We start from the raw sequence: 10,631 nt of genomic DNA on the forward strand, positions 1-10,631 counted from the left end.
CTCCAAGCACAATGTTCTTTTATTCAAAGTTTTCATATACAATGCATTCTTATTTACCACTGAAGACCTCTTCTGAAATTTATTAAAGTGTACGTTTGTTGTAATTTCTGGCCACCATCCATTTTTCCTTCTCCAGGAAACAGCATGCTAGATTTCTTTTGAGTGAACTACTCTTCCTTAATCAGTTACAGTTTGGGAGGACTGTGCATCAGGATGTCCCACTCTCTACCAGCTAAAAGGTAGGGCACCTGACCCCAGTGGGCAACACCCTTCTTGGAATATGAGTTCTATAGATTCATGCTGGTGAAACACCTGGAGGTGCAAGTCCATTGATTCCTGCTTCCTGGATCTCTGGAATGGCTCTGGTTCCTACCCTTTCCAAGTTGGCTTCTTTGATTCTGTGAGCTCTTACGTAGCTTTTCAATTAGCAATAATCACGCCTCGGATAAACCTCATTGGCTACGATACTGCCACTGTGCAAAGCTCCTACGTAGCTTTTATAGATTTCCTTTTTCCTTAAGTTAGCCTGTGTCCATTTGTTGCCTACCATCAAAGAAATCTGATATTTGCATAAACCTACCTCCTTCTCTCTCCAAGTCCTGAATTTAACCACAGATTATCCTGAATAAGGAACATGACATTTGTAGCTGGAGAGGACACAGACACAGTACTAAAAAATTCGCTTGCACAATACTAAAAAATTGTGCTTGCAATTGTATAAGAAAGATACAACACTCTGGAAAGCAAAAGCTGTGCTAAGTATTTCACATAAAGCTGATTCAATACAGAGAATTGGGTACATACCAGCTACCTCACCTGCTGGCTGGCACTCCCCACAGTCATTGCTCCGACAACTGAGAAGAGTAGTACTCGGCTGAGACTCAGATCACCAAGGAAGGTGTGGCTGGTTGGTGCTGGCAGCTGTGTGGTATGGTGGTGCTGAGAAGGCTGAAAGAAAGTGGAGGCCAGAGCCATGTGTGTTGGGCGGCTGTTGGTAGGAGTTGGCAGCAAGAAGACCCTTCTCACCCCTTCCAATCTCCCATCAGAACCTTCCATTGACAGAACCTAACAGGAAGGCAACCAGCAAGGGAGTTTGGGAAAAGCAGTTTGCAGTGCCAACCCTAGCACCACAAACAAAGTGAGAGGGGGTTAGCTTAGCACTAAGGGAAGGCAGGCAAATAACCACAACAAAACCGTGCTTCACTTTTAAGAGGATCAGTAATGGTTTTTGAAAATAGAATTCCCTAGTAAATTGGAAATTTGCAATATAACTGTGGCTGAATGTAAATTACTTCATTATTGTACTATACTGAAAGACCTAAAGGCACAAATTTCAAATCTGTAACATGTTCTCTGGCCCTCAGTGACGGCATATGGATATATCAGTCGGAAAATTTGCCTTCCAATACATATTTATGAGGTACAGGAGGTACAGCAAGATTGTTTAGTTTGATTATTACAAAGAGGAAACTGGCACTGATGTAAAGCTATTATAGCCATCAAAAGGTCTATAATTGTAAGGTCACTTACAAATTGAGAATTGCTTTTCAAAATAGGTTAGAAGAGAAATCAGAGACATTAATTATATTGTTGAAAAAATACTTCACAATCTCTAAAGGGAAATTATACATGCTTCAAATGTACAGATCTATTAAGCCAACAGATTTTATTCAGAAAGTTTGCAAACTTACTGCTCATCTGAGATTAATCGATAGAGGAGAAAATTATTATGCTAGTAGAAAACAAAATGTTAGATGAAAATGCATCTGTGAATGTTCACAACAGCTTTATTTGTAATAGCTAAAAACTGAAATCAGCCCAGATGTCCTTCAACTAGTGAATGGTTAAACAAACCGTGGTACATACATATCATCAATGTACCAATAAAAAGGAAGAAACTATTGATACAAACAATAACCTGGATGAAGCTCCAGGGAATTAGGCTGAGTGAAAAAAGCCTATCTCAGAAGGTTACATACTATATAATTCCATTCATATTACATTTTTGAAATAAAAATCAGGACAGATTAGTTGTGCCAGGGGATAGGGATGGGGGGTGGTGTATAGGAAGGTAAGTATGGTTATAAAAGGGCAAAATGAAGAATCCTTGTGCTTGTGTAGTATTGGAAGTGTTCAGTATCTTGACTTTGGTGGTAGATACACGAACCTACAATTTTGGGTGATAAAATTATATAGTACTTTACACACACACACACACACACACACACACAAGGAGAAGTAAAACTTGGGGAATCTAAATCAGATGAGTGGATTGACTATCCTGGTTGGGATCTTATACTATTCTTTTGCAAGAATAGTACTAGAGATCTTATACTATTCTTTTGCCCAGTTTCCTTCGTGGGAAACTGGGCAAAGTGTACAGGGGATCTCTCTATATTATTTCTTACAACTGTGTGTGAATCTACAATTATCTCAAAAATTGTAATTAAAAAGTATAAATGGTGTGCAGACCGCATGTTCTCACTCATAGGTGGGAATCGAACAATGAGAACACATGGACGCAGGGAGGGGAACATCATACACCAGGGCCTGTTGGGGGGTGGTGGGCTGGGGGAGGGATAGTGTTAGGAGAAATACCTAATGTAAATGACGAGTTGACGGGTGCAGCAAACCAACATGGCACATGTATACATATGTAACAAACCTGCATGTTGTGCACATATACCCTAGAACTTAAAGTATAATAAAAAAATAAAATAAATAAAAAATAAATGGTGTGTAGAAAAAAAAAACCTTAATGATGCTTTCAGTACTGTTCCATTTATCAACTGAAATAAAGGCAACAGTTCCTGTATGTGTGGAGTGGTTCTTTAAAAAGCTTTAAAATTATAGACAATTTTAAACACACAAAACAAAACAGAATAGTGGAATGAACTATCTATGTACATACCATCCAGCTGCAATAGTTATCAGCTCATAGTCGAATGTGTTTCATCTCTCTCCCCAATCCACCCTTCCGATCTCTTATTATTTTGATGCAAATATTACACATCACACTATTTCATCTGCAAGTATTTCTCTATGCATCTCTAAAAGATAAGGACTTTTCAAAAAATTCAAAATAACTACAATACATTCTCATATGTAAAAAACTAACAATAATTCCTTGATGTCAATATCCAGATAGTATTTACATTTCCTGCTTGTGTGTGTCTTAGCTTTATGGAGGTATAATGTATGTACAATACACTGCACCCATATAAAGTATACAATTCAACGGGTTTTGACAGATGTAAACACCCATGAAACCACAACTACAATTTAAAAAAAAAAAAACAAAAAAACAGAACATTTCAATCACACCCAGAAGTTTCCTTGTGCCCCTTCCTCCATCAGTGACTACTGAGCAACTACGGATCTGGCTGCTGCCACCACAGATGAGTTTGCAGAGAACGTGATTTTGGAAAAAAACCTACTTAAATGGTACATAATTTTATAAAAATTAGAAGGGTGTTTAGAGAATGAAGAAAGATGTGCATATATTTTTGTCTGGTATATTTCAATAGTGAGCCCCAAGGCAGAAAGCAAGTTAAATTTGGAATACTCCAATAGTAGCAGCCCTTACTCAACACTTTTTGGGGGTATACTATGTGCCAGATATTTTACCTATATTATCTAATCTGTCTCCTGATAACCTTACAATTATTATTAATCATGTTATTATCATCAAACCCATTGTACAGTTGAGTATACTGAGGCCGAGAGAGGTTAAGTAACTTGCCCATGATCTCACAGATTGCAGCTGAAAATGTTTAGATAAAAAAACAGATCGTCTGACTCCAGAGACAATTCCCTTAAACACTGAGCTGTAGTCAGTTTATCAGCAAAAAGAACTGATATGAAAATAACACCTCAAGGTGTTGCTAAAAAGTCTTACCTCTCTTTGACAAAGGAGCAAAGGCAATTAATGGATAAAGGATAATCCTTTTAACAAATGGTGCTGGAATAACTGGACATCCACATGAAAAAAAAAAATCGAAGCCAGATATAGGCCTTACACCTCTCACAAAAATTAACTCAAAATGGATCAGAGACCTAAATGTAAAATGCAAAACTACAAAACTCCTAAAAGATAGTATAAGAGAAAATCTAGATGACTTTGGGATTGGTGATCACTGCTTAGACACAACACCCAAAGTATGATCTACCAAAAAGAAAAATTGATAAATTGAACTCTATGAAAACTTAAAACTGCTCTGCAAAAGACATTCTTAAGAGTACAAAAAGATAAGCCATAGAGAAAATATTTGCAAAACATTTATCTGATAACGACTGGTATCCAAAACATATAAGCAATTCTTAAACACAACCTTAAGAAAACAAACAGCTCAATTTAAAAACAGACACCTGAACAGACAATCTGAACAGACACCTCACCAAAGAAGATCTACAGATGGCAAATAAGCATATGAAAAGATGCTCCACATCATATGCCATTACAGAATTGCAAATTAAAACAAGAAGATACCATTACACATATATTAAAATGGCTAAAATCTATGGAACAGTAAAAAGATCGGTGCTTGCCAGAGATTCAGGAGCGGGGAGGGAGATATGAATAGATGGGATTTTTAGGACAGTAGAACTATTCTGTATGGTACTGTAATGGTGGATACACGTAATTATATCTTTGTCAAAAGCCATATAATGTACGACACAAAGACTGAACCCTAATGTAAACTATGGACTTTGGTTAATAATAATGCATCTATATTGGCAGATCAATTATAACAAATGTGCCATATTAATGCAAGATTAACATGTGTGAAATTAAAGTAATAGAGATTAACATGGGTGAATTAACATGGGAAACTGTATTAATGGGAACTGTACTTTCACCTCAATTATTCTATAAACCTAAAACTGCTCACAAAAATAGCCTATTAATTTAAAAAGCCTTATCTTCTCTAAGACTCATTTTCCTCATCTCTGAAGTGAGGAGTTGGACTAGATTTCAGAATGAAATCCTGTATTTATAAGTAGAGATAAATTGTTTTTTTATCCCCTTACATTTCCAAAAGGGTTCACTTTATTATTTTTCCCTTTCTCTGCCATGTGGCTTTCAATGATTGCATTGATAGATCAGCCAAGCTGGCATCACTTGGCTGTGGGTGTTCCGGCAAAGAATAGGCTCACACAGAGGATTCAAAAGTTTTCTTTATCAAGTCTTTTTGGTGATCTTTTAAATAAAACTTTGGGGGAAAATGTGTTTCTCAAGTCTAGCAAATGTTTTCTGTTCCTTAGTTTGAAGGTCATTTTGTGTATTCATCTATAATTTAGCTTCAGCGACCTTGAAAATACGATCATTTCAAGTTAGAGTAAATATTCAAATTTTTTGGGGGAAATCCTTTATTTTTTTTCTTTTCTTTTCTTTTTTTTTTTTTGATATAAAGTCTCGCTCTGTCACCCACGCTGGAATGCAATGATGTGACCACAGCTCATTGTAGACTTGACCTCTGGGACACAAGCAATTCTCTCTGGGCTACAGGTAAATGCCACCACGTCTGGCTAATTTTTGCATGTTGTGTAAAGACATGGTCTCTCTATATTCCAGGCTGGTCTCAAACTCCTGGGTTTAAGCCATCCTCCCACCTGGGATCCTCCCATGTGGGGATCACAGGAATGAGCCACTGCACCCGGCCAGGAAATCTTAATTATCCTATGATTTTAGTGAAATCCTTTGTTAACCATGCCGTGTAGCCAAATATCACAGTAATTTAGTCTTAAATGAACATAAAGATTTATATAGTAGTGTAAATTGGTCACATGGACTTTATTGTTTCATCCTGGCATTAAATTAAAAGACATTCAAGGGCATCATGGCCATATGAACTCTGCCATTCTAACTTCTCCTTGCTGAAGGGAGGTACAACATTTATATAAGCCACCATGTCCCATTCTCCCTACTGGCAGTCATAAGTGTTTGGTCATGTTTAATGAGTCAAACTGAGTGAAGAATGAGGTATTAGAGAACTAGATTTAAAAAAATCAGCAACCATCATAATGTATATCATAATGTTATTTAAGTTGTAAATGTATAAATGCGCTGTGGATGATTCCTATTGAATCGTTTATTTTTTTGTGAGACGGAGTCTCATTCTATTGCCCAGGCTTCCCAGGTTCAAGTGATTCTCCTGCCTCAGCCTCCCAAGTAGCTGGAACTATAGGCGCCTGCCACCACACCTGGTGTTTTTTTTTTTTTTTTTTTTTTTTGAGACTGAGTCTCACTCTGTAGCCCAGGCTGGAGTGCAGTGGCACGCTCTCAGCTCACTGCAACCTCCGCCTCCCGGGTTCAGGCGATTCTCCTGCCTCAGCCTCCCGAGTAGCTGAGACTACAGGTGCGTGCCACCACACCCTGCTAATTTTTTTGTATTGTTAGTAGAGACAGAGTTTCACTGTGTTAGCCAGGATGGTCTCGATCTCCTGACCTCATGATCCGCCCGCCTCAGCCTCCCAAAGTGCTGGGATTACAGGCATGAGCCATTGCACCAGCCCATATGTTATCATTTAATTCCTAAGGAGTCAGGGTAATTTGAGTTGATGGACCTTAAATTTACATTAAATAGTATTTTGTTGTTCTGGGGGTAACTTAAATTTACATTAAATAGGTGTTGTTTTTCTGGGGGTAACTGTTAACACTAAGTATTTTTGCTTATGTTATATTAATTATTCTTTTCTAGTCAAGAAAGAAGAGACTTGCCCCATCCACCACTTTACTACCATTATAGAAAGAAATGTTAAATATGTATATTTAGATTGCTTACAGCAGTGGCTTTTACATTTTTCTTGGCTGCAACCTATAGTTACGCATACATTTTTCATCTATATGTCTATCTCATCTATCTATCTGATACTGAAACATTTTTTTCAAAAAATAGTACTTATTTTTGTTATGTATAATATACTCTGATATGATCTGTTTTATTCTATTTCATTTTAAAAAGTGCTGCTCATGACCCTCTAATTTGATTCCACGAATGGGCCAAGACCAGCAGCTCGAAAAATGTGGCTTGGAGAGCTCCAGATAAAATGTGCAGTGAATAGACAAAATTATCACATGTAATGATAAAAATGCACTAAAAGAAGGTTTTTACCACTTCACTTCTGAATAAATGTAAAAATTTAAAACTAACATACCATACACTATTTCTGGGGAGTAGGATTGAGAGATAAATCCTTTTAATTTTAGCTTCAAAATTGTTTGAAAAATAATTTTCACATAGAACTTTTATAGTAAAAAAAAAAATCTAACATGATATAGTTATTTACCACAACGAGCTGATGTTGTACTTTCTAAAAGTAATGTTTTATAAAAAATAGTAAAAAATTGGGCGTAACAGGAACATGGAATTATAGGGTATTAGTTGCATAAATTGTAGATTATTCATGGGATGTACTATGGAATCATCATAAATGATTATGTAAGGTCTAGCTCAGTGGTTCTCAACCAGGGGTAATTTTGCCTCCCAGGGGACATTTGCCAATGTCTGGACACATTTTTGGTTGTCATAACTGGGAGAGGGGGATGCTTCTGGCATCTAGTGGATAGAGGCCAGGAATGCTGCTAAATATCTTCCAATGTACAAGACAGCCCCCCACAACAAAGAATAATCCCCAAATATCAATAATGCTGAGACCAAGAAACCCTAGTCTAGCTAAAAGGCTATATCTATATTTACCTCATTTTGCAAAGCTGTAAGTAATCTTTTTGGTACATGTACACCCAGAAAAAAAGAAGCTTTCTACCTAGGAAACCAGACCACCTTGTGTCTTGTAATTGTTTAATAAATATTTGTTAAATTATTACATAAGAAAGAAGATGAACTCTGTAATTACTGAAATGGAAAGATGTCCACAATATATTTGACTGAAAAGCAAGCAGGTTATAAAACAGTATAAGTGATCTACAGATTTAACGCAATCCCTAACTCAGTTAAATTCTTTGCAGAAATTGATAAGCTGATCCTCAAATTCATATGAAAAGTCAAGGGATCTGGAAAAGCCAAAACAATCTTGAACAAAGCTGGAGGACTCACACTTCCCTAGATCAAGACTTACTACATGCTACAGTGATCAAGACAGTGTGGTACTGGTGTAAGGATACACATATATATTAATGGGATTCCACCAACTGACAAATGGGTAAATAAAATGCATTGTGTCTATACAATGAAATATTACTTGGCAATAAAAAGAAATGAAGTCTGATACATGCTACAACATGGATAAACCTTGAAAACATCATACTAAATGAAAGAAGCCAGACACACAAAAAAAACATATTGTATGGTTCCTTTATTTATTTATTTATTTATTTATGAGACGGAGTCTCGCTCTGTCACCCAGGCTGGAGTGCAGTGGCGCGATCTCGGCTCACTGCAACCTCTGCCTCCTGGGTTTAAGCAATACTCCTGCCTCAGCCTCCCGTGTAGCTGGTTTTACAGACGTGTGCCACCATGCCCAGCTAATTTTTTTTTTTTTTGTATTTTTAATAGAGTTTCACCATGTTGGTCAGGATGGTCTTGAACTCCTGACCTCAGGTGATCCGCCCACCTTGGCCTCCCAAAGTACTGGGATTACAGGCGTGAGCCACCTCGCCCGGCCGTATGGTTCCATTTATATGAAATGGCCAGAATAAACAAACCCATAAATACACAAAATAGATTAGTGATTACCTAAGGTTGGAAGGTTTGGGGGAAAATGAGGAGTGATTGCTAATTTGTCCGTTTTCTTTTAGGAGGTATGAAAATGTTCTGTAATTAGACTGTGAATGTACTAAAAGCTAGTCACTTGTATGCTTTAATTGGGTGAATTGTATAGTATGTGATTACATCTCAATAAAGCTGATTTTTTAAAAAAGAAGAGCCAACACGATGTGTCTCTGTGCCCCAGAATGTAGTGGGCTCAGATAAATGTGGAACGTTAACGGGTCAGCGTGTACCTGGTTTCCAAAAACATTCTTTGTGAAACTCTTGATTGATGAGTTGCAGCTGCACGAGAAGGGATGTGACTTGGCACTTGCTCCCAGACAGGGACAATGCACCGAACACAGTGTACACACGTAGGTGCCCATTTGAAGGGGTAGCTGTTCTGAGTTGAAGAACTGCACCAGGTTCAACCCAATTCTTGTACTGTGCATGTCCTGTGTGGGGGAGGGACCCGGAAGCTGTGCCAGACCTCAGGAGGCAGCTGCTGTTTGGCCACGTGCATTGCTCACTGAATATCTCTTAAAGCTAAGTAAACCAGTGTAGGGGGAAATGCCATTATGTGTAGTACAACCGTATATTTAGCTGTATTAGTGATTTTATCTGGGTGACAGGATTTTGAGTGATCTTTATTTTCTTTGTATTTCTCTGTGTTTACTGATTTTGTGTGTGTGTGGAAATATTAATATATTAATGTCTTCAGAAAAAAATCTGTACAAAGAAGTTTAGCTCTCCCCCCGCCCCGCCCCTCCCCAGCACCAGGGGTGTTACTGGTGAGGCTGAAATCCCAGGCAGAAGAGTCAGCGGCCGCCCAGGTCCCTCACGTTTTGTGCATCCTGTGGCGAGGGTGCTTGGGGACCCGCAGAACTCAGGCGGGGACTGCTTCGCGGGAAGCCCCACCCCGCCTCCACGGTTCTTCATTTCTAATGCGCAAGCGTGAGAACAGCCTTGCATGGGTGGTAGGTCGGGCATAAACTCTTGGGCTCAGGCTCCAGGCAGGCTAAGCTCTGGTGCCAGCTGTGTGGGGGAGTGCCCGGAAGGGCCAGGTGCCCGGCACCCAGAAACAGGAGTCCCCTTCATCCAGTGGGAAGTGGAGTCTCAGTCTAGTCCTCCCAGTCCCCACAGGGGGAGCCACAGGTTCCAGCTTGTTTGTTGCCAGGTGCCACTGAGAGAGCGCCTGGGATCATTCATCGAATAATCCTGCCCGTCTCTCCGCACTTTTAAACAGCCATATAGTACCATCCTTTGTTTAAACAGAGAACGTCTTTATCCCACAAAGGTAGGTAGTCCAGGAAATACCGAGATATAGGAACAATAGGATTACGTGATCAAACCTTCTCAAACAGATTTTCCTTAGTAGTCTCTAGAGCATTCAAAATGCATATTCTATTTTATGTCACTTTTCTTTCTAGTAGTCAGATTGCTGAAGATTTCTAAGCTATCCCTTTTATAAATGTGCTGCTTCATCAGCTAAACGCAGACCAGTTTCCACCTCTAGCCACGGGAGGGCGCACAAATCAAGGGACGTTTGGTATAACATGTTTTAGGACCTCCTGGCTTGGGTTGAGGAAAAAAACAGGGGCATTGTGGTCCTCTCATGAATGTAGAGCAGCACTATCCAATGGAACTTTCTGCAATGATGGAAATGTCCAATATCTGTGTTGTCCAGCACGTCAGCCACTAGCCACAAGTGGATATGTGGCTAAAATGACTGAAGAAATGAAATTTTAATTTTAGTTCATTTAACTATACATTTATTTTTATTTTTACTTTATTTTATTTTTTGAGACAGGGTCTTGCTCTGTCACCCAGGCTGGAGTGCAGTGGCGAAAGCACGGCTCACTACAACCTCAACCTCCTGGGCTCAAGTAATTATCCCACCTCAGCCTCCCAAGTAGCTGGGAC

At 38.8% G+C, this 10,631-nt stretch overlaps 1 pseudogene; it reads right to left on the reverse strand.

Moving 5' to 3' along the window:
• Positions 1-412: 412 nt before the first annotated feature.
• Positions 413-485, reverse strand: LOC115932442 (uncharacterized; annotated as a pseudogene).
• Positions 486-10,631: the final 10,146 nt, after the last annotated feature.

Source organism: Gorilla gorilla, chromosome X (genome assembly GCF_029281585.2).
Source record: "Gorilla gorilla gorilla isolate KB3781 chromosome X, NHGRI_mGorGor1-v2.1_pri, whole genome shotgun sequence".
NCBI lineage: Eukaryota > Metazoa > Chordata > Mammalia > Primates > Hominidae > Gorilla > Gorilla gorilla.